The sequence below is a fragment of the Hermetia illucens genome, chromosome 6 (assembly GCF_905115235.1).
Source record: "Hermetia illucens chromosome 6, iHerIll2.2.curated.20191125, whole genome shotgun sequence".
Taxonomy (NCBI): Eukaryota; Metazoa; Arthropoda; class Insecta; order Diptera; family Stratiomyidae; genus Hermetia; species Hermetia illucens.
This window is the reverse complement of record NC_051854.1, coordinates 71,494,153-71,511,700: the sequence shown is the minus strand read 5'-3', so window position 1 is coordinate 71,511,700 and position 17,548 is coordinate 71,494,153. Positions and strand designations below refer to the sequence as shown.

At 42.9% G+C, this 17,548-nt stretch overlaps 1 non-coding gene across 1 annotated transcript; it reads left to right on the top strand.

Annotated features, from left to right (window-relative positions):
- The first annotated feature begins 12,564 nt into the window (after window positions 1-12,564).
- Trnay-gua lies at window positions 12,565-12,655 on the top strand. The gene is given in 2 exon segments: window positions 12,565-12,601; window positions 12,620-12,655. It is a non-coding gene; the product is annotated as a tRNA-Tyr (tRNA).
- Window positions 12,656-17,548: the final 4,893 nt, after the last annotated feature.

Genomic DNA, 17,548 nt, shown 5'->3' with positions numbered 1-17,548 from the left:
TGTGTTCATCTGAGAGAAAAAAACTAAAAGGCATTTTAATGTGGACAATATTCCACGGTCCGCAAACTAGGATAATTAGAAAATATTAAAAGGTAAATTTTTGGTGGGCTTTTAAACTTAATTTTTTGGATTTTGCTGTTTTTTTATGGCTTTTTTTATGAATAAAAAAAACGACCAGTCCGATTGCAATTATGCTAGTTTGCGGACCGTAGAAATATGTATTAAAGAAGTCGTGAAAATTTCAAAGAATTTGGTTGGATAGATTTTGAGCTATGGTGGCAGCCGATTTTCAAGATGCAGTTTCGAGAAAAACGCATTTAAAAATTTAAATGTGATTACCAACAGTAAAATTTTAACTCACCATTTATCTGCTATGCCCGGTCCATAGAGAGCACCCTCCGTTTCTTCAAAAAAGTCTTGCAAGGCCGATTGTTGCTTTCTGGTTTCAATTCTGGCTCTTTTAGCGAGGTCAGTCAATCGTCGTTCGGACCGCCAAATTCGCGCTTCATTACGGCGGTCGGCATAAACCTGACATATGTGGCCAACTTTACATCCGATTGTCACTAGGATTTTGAGAATGCCATTGAATCCTTCATTGAAAATAATTACAGCCAGAAAAGTGGCTATTTCTACGACCTTGGCCCCAAAAAGAAGGCGTTTAGGAGCGAAAGTCCAGATCAATGCATTTAACGACTGTTATTCTGGGTCTCTGCTCCTAAACATCTGTTCAAGAGACCATCTCGTGACAAATCTTCGTAAATTGGTTTGATGACTGTTTGAACTTCTTCGGTCAAAGGTGCCTTCTCGTCGTGGAAACTAGCCAGTTCTCCTTTAGCTTCCGCTTTGCTCATTTGCACCAGCTGTCCTCGCCTGCTGGACAATTTTGATGCTGAGGATTTTCATCTGTAGAACATTTATGGAAGAAAGTTGTCCAAATTTCTTGCTTCATTCCTTCTATCGAATTTGCGTGTCGACGAATAGTTAGCCCAAAAAATGTGGTGAGGCCATTAATAACCTTATCAGTAAGTTTTCCAGCTCTTTTTCCACAAATGCCTTTGTGATTCTTCTTTGCATTTCTAAGCCGCGTTCCCATTCTTTTCTCGACATGTCCTACGCATTCCTTTTTTACTACTACGTATATTTTATTATTTGCAGAAATTTGCAGAAATACCGGAGAAAACTCCAGCAAAATCCAATATACAAAACTTGTCGCAATTGGAACATCCATGTTCATGCTTGCTAAAAGTTTCTTTGCTGATGTTGATGGGAAGTCGTTTTTCTTCTCTGATAAGTATCGGTTCCCATGAAATACTCGTTTTTTAGTGCGAGCATGACGTTGAACGTTAAAGCGATCTCCCTTCGTACGATCCATTTAAAAAAATCACTGAACACAGAAACAGCACAATACTTACAACCAAATATAACTGAGTATAACTTGAAAGCCTTTCAGGGCTCACTTTAGACTGGATTATCCTTTTTATTCCAAACAGCAAATAAGTTTAGACAATTGATTAGTTTTCCATCTTTTTATATTTGTACCTGTGTTCGAATTTATAAGGCTCAGGTAAAAAACTAACAGGTAAAAAAAGAAAGATTCGATGCTCTTTCTCATCGAGTACTCTAGTCGCGGCTGCAAATTCCTTACCTGTTTAACACTATAATTTCTGAACAACTCGGAATATCGGAAAATCCCTTTGCCCACATATTCTCCACTATATATAGATACAATTCATGCAAAAAAAATCGATTTCTCCTACCCGGCACACGACCCCCTTAATGCTTATTATTATTATTCTGTTAAGGGAAAGTCGCACCACGTCCTTGAAGAACTATTGTGCCCTTTTTACTGGTTATAGTGTACCTATTGATCATAGTATCTCAAGCAGGCCTATAACCGTTAGGAACTTTAATATGTTCCCTACTTTCAGATCTTTCAGCTTTGCATCTGGTATTAAGTGTTTTCCCAGATGCCTTGACCTACTTTGCACAAGTGCCGGACACTGTCCCAGGATATATATAGAGATTTCGTCATACTCCTCACAAAACCTGCAGGCAGTGTCCGTAGATATCCCTAGCTTCCCTAGCTTCCCTAGGTGATAGTTCAGCCGACAATGATCAGTGAGAATTCCCACTATGATTCGGAGGTTCTTTTTGGTGAGGTTTATGCAATCCTTTGTGCATATGGTTTCGTATCCCCCAATAAGCACCCTGGACTGCTCCATCCATGGTAGGTCCGCCCAGTATAGTTCCCTCAACTGTTCCTTCATTTCTTAGATTCATAGCCATGAAACCGTTTCCGATTTCACAGAAGGGTTCTGCCCGGTGTAAAGGCTTCCCTGCTTCCTTTTTGGCTCGTTCGCCCGCTGCCTCGTTGCCTTCCAACTCAGCAACGCCTGAAACCCAAAGTATCCAGACCTTGTTGGACGAACCGAGTGTATTCAGTCTCTCAAGGCATTCCCATACCAGTTTAGAGTTCACCTGGTTGGACCTAAGTGCCTTGATCGCTGCTTGGCTATCGGTGAGAATAGCATATAGGATGCTATCATCAGCGAAGAGGATCCCTCCTGACGCGGGAAGACCATTGTCGTTAGGGGAAAAGGGCGGAAGAAGGGCTGCCTGAGTTGCTGTTGTCGTGGGAGATAGGTTTACGGGAGGAAGGGAAATGTTAAAAAGCTTGGGGCCTAGAATAGATCCCCGAGGGACTCCTGAGTTTACCGGGAAGTCGATGGAGCGAAGTCCATCGAACCGCACGTGGCAAGTTCTGTTGGAGATGAAGTTTGCGAGGATTCTGAATAAGGGGAGGGGGCAATTGGACTGAATTAGTTTGTAGAGCTATCCCTCTTTCCAAACTGAATCAAATGCCTTTTCGAAGTCCAACGCGCAGGCTACGGTGCAATGCCTGTTTTCCAGTTGATTGAGGATATTGTCTTGCAGGTACAGAATTGCCTGATCGGTGGATCTGGTGGATAGTATCTATTGAGGCGACTTAGTAGGATACGTTCGAAGATTCTCCAATATTGGAAAGAAGAGAGATAGGCCTCATATCTTTGAGATCGCCCGAGCACCCTTCTTAGGGATAGGTATGAGGAAAAAAGTATTCATCTGCTTAATACTTCCGTGATTAACTTGGGATTTTAATAAATAAATGAAAAAAAAAAAAAATAAGAAACTGTTCAATTCATGTCCTCAATTTTTTCTCTATCATCTGTTCCTTAGAAATAAAACGAAAAATAAGCACTTCACTCCATCGTTGTTAAGAAAAAATAAAAACACAAAGTAGAAGCCAATATTACACACCAAAAAAGTATTCGCCGCTATGCATTTTCTCTTGAAATATTACCTGATAACGGTACTTACCAAAACATTGTGGTGCTTAGTGAGTGGCCATTAGTTGTATTCTATTTAGTGTAACATTTTAAAGCGATAGATTTCCACCGTTGTAATATTCAAGGAATTGCTATACGAGACGAAAAGACCGAGAAACAACTGCGGAAGAACGAAAAATTGTAAATAATTTATTCAAACAAGGTCGTATATTCAAGGAAATAAGCGAAACTGCTAACAGATCAGTTACAACCATTGAAAGTATTATCTACAGGTATCTGAAAACAATAAAATGCGAAAATGCCCGAAGATCTAGCCGATCATAAAAATTAACCGGAAGTGTAAAACGGCAAATAGTTGGAAAAAGTATAAAAAAAATTCTAGGCAAAGTGCGCCAAAAATTGCTTCTGAGGTAAACGAAGAGGTAGAAAAAACCGTATCGGTTGAAACTGTACGGAATGTTCTTCGTGAGGCTGGATATGGCAGCAGTACAGCTCGCAGGAAACCATACATCAGCAAAATTAAAAGAACAAGTGGGGAAAACGGTTAGCTGGACGCTTCAGATACGAAAGATTTTGTACATTTCTTTTATAGACATTTGAGTGTGCATTTGTCCCATTAGTACGTAGTACGTAATATATGTATATATTATGTGAGTCTTGAATTCACAAAGAAGTGACAACTTTGACCTATTATAACTTTGTCAATAATGGTGAGATTTTCATCATGGATCATGATCATGCTCTATATTATAGCCTATATTGCTACAAAATTTCGTGGCCCTAGGATGAACTTGAGGGGAGTTCTGCAGCCAATTATCGGTATGGAAGGTATTTCAGAGCCTAGGCACTATATAGTGGAACCGTCTTGATTTTTTTTCAGATTTTTCGGTTGAGTAGTTTCTGAGAATGGGTTCGTTAAAGAAATGACCACTTTGGACTCTTCGCATTCCCCACCTTTCTAACAAATGTCAAAACTAAGACCAGTTTCGGAGAGTACTAAGCGAGACTTTCATTTGATACATGATTATATTTGATGAAAAAAAAATTATGCCCGCCTTTTGCGTGTATGTCCCCCCCCCCTTTAAACTCAACGTAAAAGGATGCAACTCACTGTATGCGTGAGCGTTCGCAGTTCCCACTTTTCCACCAAATTTGGCGTCAATCGTTATAACCGTCTCTGAGAAAAATGCGTGTGACTGACAGACCAAGAGACAGCAAACCGATTTTCATAAAGCTTTATTTTACGCAAACCCTTAAAAAGCGGCATGAGCTCGCAAAATGTATGGAGATCATCCCCTGAACTTTCGGGAAAATGTCGTCTTCGCAGATGAAAGCAAATTCAATATCAATTAGACGATAAAATAAATATATGGAGGAAGCAAAACTGTGAAATGGCCGAAAAAATCTAATTCCTATAGAAAAACACGGAAGTGAATCACTGGTTGTACGAGCGCTAATGGAGTGGGTGACTTGCCCATTTTCAATTGAAATATGGACCACAAAGTCTATATTGCTATTTCCAGTCCCTTCCCCGCCATCTTCACAGAAGTGCGGAAAGTATGGGCCTATCTTACATTTTTAGTCAAGATAATGCCGCGCAGCTCGTAGCACTAAATACAAAACTGTAGCTACTCTGCAATACTCCAGAAAGGTTCGAAACTCCACAACAGTCTCCAGATTGGAAAATGAAATCCGGAGTAGACATACGAGTATTTCAAACAAAAATGACTTAAGAATTAATAGACAAGGAGTAGCTTTCTCCAAACTAACTAAGTACAAAGCTACTACTACTCGGGCACGCGCAGAGACTTATCACGAACTTCGTTGAGCGGAACAGCGACTTCACAGACGGAAAAAGGAAGCCTGGGAGAACCAACAGGTCTGTGAACTCAAAAAGTACAGGTAACAACCGCACCAGGCGCGGAAGTTTTACCAGCAAGTCAGCGGGATGAAGCCTTATAAACCTCGATGCTCATTCTGCCGTCACAAAGAAGGAAATCTGATTTTCGACAGAATGGATATATTGGAGCGATGGGTTGAGTATTTTGATGAATTGTTGAACAACCAGAACATCGGCGAGTTGGAGGTCCCGCCAATTGAAGACGACGGACAAATACTGCTACCACCAAGTACAGAAGAAACAGTCCGTAGAATTCATCGCCTTTATCATAAGTCATCAGAAGCCGATGGAATTACAACCGAATTTGTTAAATCTGGGGACGACCAATTACACCAAGTGATTCATCAACTTGTGCTCAAGGTGTGGGACAGCGAATCAATGCCTGACGACTGGTAAAAATGCATTATCTGTCTCATACATAAAAAGAGGGATATCACACTTTATAGCAATTACAGAGGTATCACGTTGCTGAGTATCATCTATAAGATATTCTTTGCCATCTTGCTACGCCGGATAGCCCATACGCCCAGAACATTATTGGCCCATACCTATCAAAGAGGCTTCACTCCAGGCCAATCAGCAACAGATCAGATTTTGTCTCTGCGGCAAGCGATGGAAAAACCGTTGGAATATGGTCATTAGTTGCACCATCTTTTCATCGAGCCTAAGGTCGCCTTTGATAACATAGCGAGAGTAAAACTGTATACGGCCATGAGAGAATTCGGTATCCCGACGAAATTAATAAGACCCTGGAGAAAGTGATTCGCGATGCCTATGTGAATGCGAGATGCATCATCCTCTTTAAGTCCATCCAATTACTGGCCTACGCTGACGATATTGACATCATGGGAAGAACGACCTGAGACGTACAAACTACCTTCATCCAGATCGAGCAGGCGGCGCGAGATCTTGGGCTGCACATCAATGAAGGCAAGACAAAGTATATGGTGGCAACCACAGCATAGAAAGCCAATCAACCAACTACATTAAACCGCCCTGGTCAAACGGGAAGAATAAAGATAGGAGAATACAACTTTGAAACCGCTGATAATTTCTCCTATCTAGGGTCGAAAATCACAACCGATAACAGCTACGATGATGAAATCCACGCACGGTTGTTGGCAGGCAACAGAGCCTATTTCAGCTTACAAAAACTGTTTCGCTCGATACGTCTCACCATAGGCTCAACGCTCTTACTGTACAAGACAACGATCTTGCACGTGCAGTAGAATAGGAGACAGCAAACCCCCGGGTATAGAAGGCATGTCGAACAGGGTCATTAAGTTTGTCGTGAAATCAATCAAAGCGTTGAGATATTTCCTACAACATGGAAGCGGCGGAAGTTGGAACTCGGCCAATCGGAAATTAATACGGAGATCCCAAACGTAGATAGATATTCCCGCCTATTTCGTAATTATTGTCAAAAGTTATTTACAAGGACGGAGGCTCTGGTATGCCAACACCGATGGCGGACCCGAGGAACACGTTGTTTCCGCGGGTGTCCCACAGGGAAAGCGACGATGGTGGATTATGACTATAAAGCGCTGGTTCTGGTCGCAAGACATCGAAAAGATGGTGAGTTATGCTCATGCGAACCAATCAGTGCTGGTAAAGATTGGCAAGAGAAGTCTGGTCTGACACTAATGGAGGAAAAAACGGAAGCGGCCCTTATCACCAAGCGTCGTAGAACAAATTATGCCTGTATGTAAATTGGGGATCACATCACTTCCGAGCCATCCATCAGATACTTGGGAGTGATGATAAACGCGAAGCTCAGTTATAACCAACGCGTGCAGTATGTTTGCAAACAAAGCATGCACTGCAATTATGGCCCTGGCAGAGATGATGCTAAACGTGGGAAGGCCACGTTATACTTCTAGGTTGCTTAAATCAGTTTAGAGAAAGTGCAGTCTACACAAGGACAACTCTGAAAATTCTACCTTCTGAACTGTTGCAGATGATGCAGCTTTCCTCATCTGGGGAATCATCATTGACATTCTGGCAAATGGGATGACAAGTATATATAAAGTCAGGTCCTTTATCGCAGACGAAGAGAACGCCCGCTGTCCACCGACAGGCTGATTCTTACCAGCAAGGAGTGGTTGGAGAGACGGCACGGTTATATCAATTATGATCTTACCCACGAGGTGTGGAGGATATTGGCAGCACCTGCAGAGGTTTAAACTGGACACCTCACCCGATTGTCCAAACTGCGATGGAATTCAGGAAGATTAAGATGCGATCAACTCTGCAAGATGCAATATATTTCAAAAATATTCTAGAATGCAGCATGTTACTCTTTATAAGGAAACAGTTCAGGATAATATGTTTCAGTCGTGTTCTTAAATAGTTACGCCTCTCACAATAAATTGAAGAAGTCTAAGAAAATCTTTAATTTTTCAAGAAAAATGGAAAATAAAACATTAACCGTGTTTTCGGTTTCATTTAAGAATAGTTTGCTCCAGAGTAATGATCTACATACAAATTTAGCGATAAGGTCTGATAAAAGCTGAGACAAACAGGGAGCTTAGATATTAGTAATCAGTCAAAATTTCTTTTCAACTGACAAATTTTTACTCTTGACTATAAAAAACCAGATAGACAAACCACACTGGCTCTTTCAGGTGTACACGAAAATCTTAGAGAGCTGGGCAATTTCTTTTGAAGAAGCTCGTGCTCTGCTCGATGCTGTTTGGCTTGAGAATCTTCTGTCTGTGTTGATAACCATTGACCAATTATTACATTAAAATTTCCAATATTCAGTTGCGGCTCTATATCATCCGAAAATTTTCTGCTTTTATGGTGAAATTAAAATGAAGTTCCCAGTTAATTTCTAAATTATAGTAATATATTATTATTAAAATCGAAACTTCGAAACACCGATTACAGCAGTCATATAATTTTTCGATACTATTTTTATAGGACGCTTTACCTGTAGCCTCAAAATAGGCCTCAGTTTCGGCGACAAATTTCTTTCCAGCAAGTATTCTCTTGAGGTCTGAGAAAAGGAAAGAGTCGCTGGGGGCTAGATCTAGAGAATACGGTTGAAGCGGAATAAAATCATGCAATTTTGCCATCGTTTTCATTGATTTGTGTCACAGTGCATTGTCTTCATGAAACAGCACTTTCTTTTTCTTCAAATGGCGGCTTCAAACTGTTGGAATATGGCCATCAGTTGCGCCATCTTTAAATTGACTTTAAAGCCCCCCTATGGCAGCATTTTTTTTTTTTTTTTGGGAGTAGGGTAGGTGAATGCGTTTACGCACAGAGTGTTGGACTCCCGCAACAGCACGCTGATGGACTACCAACTAAACACCCAACTGTCATCAGAGAACTAGCCTGAAACCGTTTGACACATTACTTCGGGCTAGCTTTACCGCTCTCCTGACTTTGGGAGCCTTCAAGTCAGGGAATTCCTTTCACCAACGGGAGGGGAGGGGAGGAAGGGAGTTGTTGTTAGTTCAGGGAACCCCTTACCGTCCGATCCCTCTGCCGGTCGAGTTCAATCTTCTTCGTAGTAAGAAGAGCCCGAACATAATGCGCAATACGATTCCAGCTGCCAGCGCTCTTCAGCATCTCTCTGACAATCTTGTCTGGAGAGAGCCCCCCTGTGTCTGCATAAAGCTGCTGGCGGAGGCCGTCCCACCTCTCGCAAGAGAAAAAGGTGTGTTCAGCGTCATCCGCCACTCTATTGCAGAACACACAATCAGGAGATCGCGCCTTCCCAACCCTGTGCAGGTAAGATTGAAAACCTCCATGCCCACTTAGAAGTTGGGTAGGGAAGTAATCAATCTCACCGTGCTTTCTGTTCAACCATGGATCTAATTTGTCGATGAGCCGCGCAGTCCACTTGCTCCTTGGCTCATTTTGCCAAGAAAGTTTCCACTCGCTAAGGGTGCGTTGACGTTCTTCACGGGCAACCACTTCTCTTAAGTTTTCGCCCTTACGGCGATAGATAGCTTTGCGTTCCTTGGCAAGGAGGGCAACGGGGATCAGTCCCGCAATCACCATCACAGCCGGTTCGGAGACGGTGCGATAAGCAGACGTCACTCGCAAAGCTCCCCGCCTCTGCACTTGAGCGAGGCGTTTACGATGCACCTCCTTGTCAAGGGCATCAGCCCATACCTCCGCACCACAGAGAAGGGCGGAGACGTCTCCTAGTTGATATAGGGCCGCCGACATTCGCCATTAGCCGACTCAAGGCCGCGACTCCTGCTGCTCCGCGACTGCTTTGATTTGGTCTAAGAAGCTCATCTTCGAGTCGAGCATTAAACCAAGGTATTTAATCGCTGGTTTTGACTCTATAGTCAACTCGCCGATCGATATGGGACGCAAGGTCGGGATTCTTCTTCTGGTCAGGATGACTATTTCGGCGCAAGGTTGAAACCGTGAGCAGTCATCCATCCACTTACCCGTCGCATCAATATGCCAAGTCTGATTTGCACCTGTTCAACAGTGCGTCCGGCAACAAGTGCCGCAACGTCGTCTGCATAACCGACCAGGCGCGACTCTTCGGGCATATCGAGTCTCAGCAGAGTATCGTAGGAAGCGTTCCAGAGGTCCGGCCCTAGGATGGATCCCTGCGCTACTCCCGACGTGATTTCCATCCTCCTCTGGCCCTCTAGCGTCTCATAGAACAGGGAGCGGTCTTTCAGATAATCCCTCAATATCCGCAAGAGATAGCTTGGCACGTGAAAGGAGTTCTCTAGTGTGCCTAGCATATCTGTCCATCTTACGGAATTGAAGGCATTTCCGACATCAAGCGTTATGAGGAGTATTATCCGTCGAGATCGGCGGCTGTGTGCCCCGGCTCGATTCAACGCATCTACGACCTCCATAACAGCATCCACTGTAGACTTCCCTGTTCTAAACCCGAACTGCCTTGCGGCTAAGTCCCCGGCAGCACGGATCGCTTCAGCGAGTCTACCCCTGATGAGCTTCTCGAGCACTTTTCCGGCCGTGTCAAGCATACACAGCGGTCGGTATGCAGACGGGAGCTTCGGGTCTCCTTTACCCTTACTGATCAACGCGAGTCTGGCCACTTTCCAGCGACAAGGAATAATGCCCTCCTTCAAGCACGCGTTGAACGTTTCGAGCAGCAATTCTGGCCTTTGGCAGAACACCAGTTTGTAAACTTCCACCGGGATGCCATCAGGACCTGGCGCGTTCCTGTTTTTCATAGTGAGAACCGCTTCTTCGAGTTCTCCCATTGTGAAAAGGAAGCAATTTACGACGCTTTCCGCGCTATTTACATCAACCCGTACAGGGTGTCTGGGGAACAATGCCCGCACAATGCGGTCCATCTGGTCGGTGCTCAATATGCAGGGCTTCCGCGAGTGACAAGCTTATAGCCAAGTCCCCACGGGTCATCATTCACCTCATTAACAAGATTTTGCCAGCCGTGAGCTTTGCTTTTATTTATAGCGCTGCGGAGTCTCCTTTTTGCTGATCTATATTGTGCCTTTATGGTATATGCCTCCTCGTTGGCGTACAAACGTTGTGCCAAACGGCGGAGCTTATGACACTCCTTCCGTAGGTCGGCAATTTCTGCCGTCTACCAGTACATAGAAGGCTTGTCGCGCCTGGGGCCTCTCCGGGGCATGGAAGCCTCACACGCCTTCGTTATCAGATTCATCACTGAATTTAAGACGGTGTCAGCTGCGACATCACCACCCCCCGGTGTGCCCCCCAGCGCGGCCCTACCTGCTCCCTATGGCAGCATAGCCAGGTTAAAACTGTACACGGCCATGAAAGAATTCGGTATCCCAACGAAATTGATAAGACTGACTACGCTGACCCTGACCAATGCGCGAGACAAGATAAAAGCAGCAGGAACACTCTCAAGACCATTCGACATCAACAACGATCTAAGACAAGTGGATGCCTTATCATGCGTCCTCTTTAATCTGACCCTGGAGAAAGTGATTCGCGATGCCGATGGAAATGCGGGAGGCATCATCCTCTTCAAGTCCATCCAACTACTCGCCTACGCTGACGATATTGATATCATGGGAAGAACGACCCGAGATGTACAAACTACTTTCATTCAGATCGAGCAGGCGGCTCCAGATCTTGGGCTGGACATTAATAAAGGAAAGACGAAGTACATGGTGTTAGTGGCAAAACCAAAACCAAAAGAACGAACAACATCGAATCGCGCTGGAGAAACGAAAACAATGAAGATAGGAGACTACAACTTCGAAACCGTTGAAAATTTCTCCTATCTAAGGTCGAAAATCACAACCGATAACTGCTACGAAGCCTACCTCAACTTACGAACACTGTTTCGCTCGAAACGTCTCACCGTAGGGTCAAAGCTCTTACTGTACCAGACAATGATCTTGCCAGTCCCCATGTATTCCTCGGAGACCTGGGTTCTTAGCAAGAAGAATTGCGAACTTTTGGCCGCGTTCGAGAGAAGAATCCTCTGAAGAATTTTTGGCCCCCTACATGAGGATGGACGATTCCGCAGCCTACATAACGACGAAATCTATGAGCGATACCATAACCGTCAGGTTGTGAATAAAACCCGGCTCAATAGGTTATGGTGGGCAGGTCACTTAATCTGTATGGATGAGGATGAGCCAGCCCGGAAAGTCTATAAGGGCAATATCTATGGTAGAAAAAGAAGACGAGGCAGACCCTGCCTGAGGTGGAGCTTTTAGGGATATCGAATTAGTGGACCTCGGCGCAAAATCGAGGTGTTTGGAGTTCCTTATTAAGACAGGCCTAGACCGGATACCGGTTGTTGCGCAGTTGATGATGAAAAACTACTTTTCAACGCAGAAATCGCTTACAATGTACGTAAATTTAAACATCTCTAAAAATACTCCGGAAAGAATTGAGCCCGCACGTGCGCTGGTTTGACGTCGCATTGGCATGACAAATCCAAATAGTCCGAATTGGTAGAAATAAGCGAATCACACGACTTCCGTTCGTGTTATATGCCAAATTGGAAAAGCAACACAGAAAATCACCTAAACGTCCCTACAATATCCAGTTAATTTTGTTGCAAATATCATTTCAAAGTAGCCATATATTCTTAATTACATAATTTTTCAAGGATAACAAGAATCGAAACAATTTACATTCTTCACTTGCTCTGCTTCTTCAACTATCATGACTTCGATATCTGAATTCAAGAAATTACGGGAATATGTCAATTATTATGTACACTTTCGAAGGAAAATGGAAAAAGGCATGTTAGAAATTCTAAGTTTTCAATTGCTTGATAATTGTTCGGGAAAATTTGCCCACAACGTTTTCATTTAATAATTTAGCGAGTAGAAATGCTGTTGAATATATTCTTGTGTGCACTTTGACAAGCCGGGTCGTGTGCCTTCGATAGCTCAGTTGGTAGAGCGGTGGACTGTAGAAGTATTCAGATGTAGACATCCATAGGTCGCTGGTTCAAATCCGGCTCGAAGGAGTCTTCTTTTTTTTTATTTTTTAAGGAGATTGGAGACATTCTTGTGTTAGATAAATCATAAAAGCATTTATGGAATATACAGTGAGTGGCCAAAGTATTAGAGCCGCCTTTGAAAAAATACCTAATTTCAGTTCATATGCAAGAAAAGTTAACAAACTCGATACCAATTTTTACAAATTATTTATGTTGTCAAACAGTATTGAGTAGACATTTGAAATATAATCCAATAATTTTGAAAATGAAATAAAAATTTAATATTTAGTTAAACCGTCTTTTGTTGGAATTGTAACACTTACTCCCAATGGCGTGGTTTCAATACATTTCATGCAGTTTATTTTCATTTCATCACTTCTATGCTTAACCACCATAAGGACCTCTGTCAACTGTATCTTATTCATTATATTTTTTTTGAAAACTTTGTGGCCTAGTCGGTTACATGGTATAAAGTGAAAAGGTGGTGCATGTCAATGTTCATTTGACATAACATGTGCTTAAACTTAAGAATAATTTATAACTTACAATTAAACAAACATAACACAAAATAGTACTCCGTACTGGAAAACGGGAAAAAGGGAGTTTTTAGGCACAGGTGGACAGGATTGATCGACGGATTTTGGAGTAAAGCCCAGTCCTTTCTCAATAGTGGTAGCATTCTGAGAAAGGGCCACCTTTTACTCGATTTGGACCTGTGCAAGGATAGTGACCAAAGGCGGGAGGGATGAAGAGGACTGTGGGATTGCGGTGCATATATTGTGGAGCCTAATTGGTAGAAGGAGGGACCTTAATTTAGGGAAGAGAAGTTAATGCTTGCAGATATTACATATTGTACAGGCTAATTCATTTTGATTGTCTTAATTTAGGCTAGGTAAAGAAAATAATGGGAAGTGATTTACACCTGCGCGGGAATTGACTGCCGGAACATTGGCCCTACGCGGTTAGCCTCTGTAAAAATCCGGGGAGGGGCTTTGATAAAAGGAGGGTATGAAGGAGGGAGGGGAGGCGTGGTAGTTGAGAGGAGAATTACTGTCCGAGAGGAGAGCCAGCCCTGACACGTAGTACCTCTGTTCGCGTAATAAAGCATTGTGCTTAGCGAGATTTTTTATCAGCGGGTTAGGGTGGGACAGCCCCTTCTTCAGTCAGAACTTTATCATGTGCGGAATTAAGGGGGAAACCCTGAAGAGGTCGTACAGGAGAGAGTTTTTGTGAAATTTTAGGTTTGGCCTTCTGTATTTGGCCGCGCATTTCCTGAGTATCGTCCTTTCAAAGCGTTGGAGGGCTTCTGCTATGTTCGGTGGCATGGTAATCCATGCTGGGAAACCATAGGTCAGGATTGGACGAATAAGAATTTTGCATAAAAGGGTTTTGGTGGCAGGGAACAGGGCCCGGGATGAGAGGAGATTTTTTAAAGTAGCTGAGGCCTTAGAGGCATTGGCAATAGCAGATCTGACATGAGGGTTGGATTTAAGTTTGTTGTTGAGGGAGATTCCCAGGTATTAAATGTTTGGTTTCGGCTTGAGTGTGTAGTTAATAATAATCGTTGGCGCAACAATCCATATTGGATCAGGGCCTTGAAGTGTGTTAGAGCACTTCATTCAAGACCGTAACGGTACACTAGGAGGCAATGTGGTCAGCATTGCGCTCGCCCGAGATTATTACCCTGATTTGACTCAGGTACTCATTCACAGCTGAGTCGACTGGTATCCGACATCCAGTCACGATAACAAATCCCACCGCCGCCAGTGAGATTTGAACCGCGGCCTTCCGCTACGACAGCCCAGCGCTCTAACCACTTGAGCCATCCGTGTGTAGTTGGCAATGCGTAAATGCAGGTTTTTGCTTTCTCCATGGTAGGCCCGCCCAGTATAGTTCCCTCAACTGTTCCTTCATTTCTTAGATTCATAGCCATGAAACCGTTTCCGATTTCACGGAAGGGTTCTGGCCGGTGTAAAGGCTTCCCTGCTTCCTTTTTGGCTCGTTCGCCCGCTGCCTCGTTGCCTTCCAACCCAGCAACGCCTGAAACCCAAAGTATCCAGACCTTGTTGGACGAACCGAGTGTATTCAGTCTCTCAAGGCATTCCCATACCAGTTTAGAGTTCACCTGGTTGGACCTAAGTGCCTTGATCGCTGCTTGGCTATCGGTGAGAATAGCATATAGGATGCTATCATCAGCGAAGAGGATCCCTCCTGACGCGGGAAGACCATTGTCGTTAGGGGAAAAAGGCGGAAGAAGGGCTGCCTGAGTTGCTGTTGTCGTGGGAGATAGGTTTACGGGAGGAAGGGAAATGTTAAAAAGCTTGGGGCCTAGAATAGATCCCTGAGGGACTCCTGAGTTTACCGGGAAGTCGATGGAGCGAAGTCCATCGAACCGCACGTGGCAAGTTCTGTTGGAGATGAAGTTTGCGAGGATTCTGAATAAGGGGAGGGGGCAATTGGACTGAATTAGTTTGTAGAGCTATCCCTCTTTCCAAATTGAATCAAATGCCTTTTCGAGGTCTAAGGCGCAGGCTACGATGCATTTTCCATGTGATTGAGGATATGGTCTTGAAGATACAGGATTGCCTGCTCCATGGATCTGAGGTTTTCGAAGCCGAATTGATTAAGTGGAATGATAGGGGAGTAGTGTATATTTTCATTTATTCAATATTGGAAAGAAGGGAGATAGGCCTCATATCTTTGAGATCGCCCGAGCACTGCTTCTTAGGGATAGATATGAGGAGGGCTGACTTCCAAGATACTGGCAAGTAGCCGTTGTTCAGGCTGTTGTTTAAGAGGATGGCGAGACGTTCACTGATGGTAGGCGCACGAAGATTTTTTATTGTTCGACCGGGAGATTGCAAGTTCGACTTCTTTTAGGGAGGTAAAGAAGGAGGCGAACGGGCCTGTTCTGACTATATCGGCCGGGCATCTGGGGGAAAGGGGCAAAGGTAAGACCTTTCCAAGCTCAACCTTTGATCGCTGACAGTAGTGGCGACTACCGAGTTCCAGATGGGGTCCGCTGGCAATTTGGCTCTGAGTAAGAGGCTGAAATAGTCTACGTAAGCGGATATTTTTTCCTCCGGGGAGTGACACTGGAGATTACCTATAATATTTTTATCGGGATGTGGTTGACGTTAATAGAAGATTTTTTTTATTCCAACCAATCGATTGATTATTGAGAAAACTTGTGGGGCAGGTTTGAGGAGTTTCTTGTAAGATGCATTCAGTTCGGACCGAATTGCTCCATTGATTTTGCTGGACAGGTCTTTGATGATCTCAGAGAGGAGACGGTAGTCATCATTGCATCTGTTCCGTAACCGGTGAAATAATTGTTTCCTGTGCTGCAGTAGTCCGTTTCTATTGCAGACTAGGAAGGAGCGTTGAGGGGGAAAGACACTCGTATTTGTACAAACCAGGTTCCTTAACTGGAGCATGTTTGTCAATTGTAGTTTCGTGTAAAATACTGTAAACTTATCCACTTTATCATTGCCTACTATGTAATATTTTCTCTAAAAATACTGTAAACTTATCATTGCCTACTATGTAATATTTTCTCTAAAATACTGTAAATTCATATGTACCGGCCTACTAAGTATAGGTAAAAATTGTATAAAATAGGAAATATAAATTAAAAGTACAGGGAAGGGCCCAGTGCACTGGCTAAGTCGCGTTGGAAATCGCTCCAGTTTGTCAGATTGAAGGATCTGAATTTATGCGGATGGTGGAGTGAAGGGAGAATTTGCAAAAGCGCGATCCGAACACAGGCGAGAGCAATCGCAGAACAAACCATTCGCTTAGGCGGACACAAGCGAACTTGTTTTTCATTGATCTCCAAAAGCTTTTAATGAAAAGCTCTTGTATGAGTTTTTTTCTAAAAAAATCCGTTCTTTTTTAGCCTTTTGGTATGAAGTAGAGTCGTACCCAAATATAAAGTTGCCATTTTATAACCATTCGTGTACTTTGAGTATCATTCTGGTTTCCAAGACCTTTATATTATATATTAGCCCCGCCTCATTGTTTTTTGGATAACTTATAGGCGCCCTGTACTTTTGTTGCCAATCACTAACCAGGCTATAATACTGAATGGATGTTCGATCCTTTTTACGATGCAATCTTCTTTAAATTTTTCATCAGGACTTCTTTTCACAAAAGCTAATTTGTTAACTGATGCATACACCAACGATTCATCAAAAAGGCAAACTCCGAAAGGATTGTCGAGTTTGGGCTTTGCAAAACAGAGACTAAACGTAAGCTAAATGGCTGATTATTTTTATTAAAAAGAAGTCTAGTCACCTTTTGCTAAACGTCATCACTCAAATTCAAATGTTATTTACATCTATTGAACCATTTTATCAATATCGTAGGGGCACGAAGTGGTTTCTTTAGTGGACGTTGATATGAAAAACCCAATTATTTTCCTAGACATCGAGCTGACCTTACTGGGATTGAAATGCTGGTATCTTGGATCTGTGCCATTATGGTCATTGAAGGAGCCTTTCTATTTTGGACACAAATATCCCTTATTTCTCCCTCATCCCTAGGCGACGTTAACTTTTTAGGACCACAGTTGCCCTTCCATTTGTTGTTAATTGTAATTTTACACCAACTTTCTGTGTGATTCTGTCTATACCGCGGCCGCAGTGTCCATTATAAACTATGTTCAAATATGCATCATCACCAGAACATTGACAAAAAATATAGCATCACATAGTAGAAGTACATATTTTTCAAGAAACAATAATAATAACATGAAAAAAATATCATGCTCCTAAAATTATGGGGAAAATGTTAGTGGCCCTAATAATTTGGTCAGCCTCTACATATATTAACATATATTAAATATTAGCTGGCAGAGGTCTTTACATTTTGAACCTAAAGTATTTAGTAATCTTAGTTCAATTTTATTCGTCGGAAATG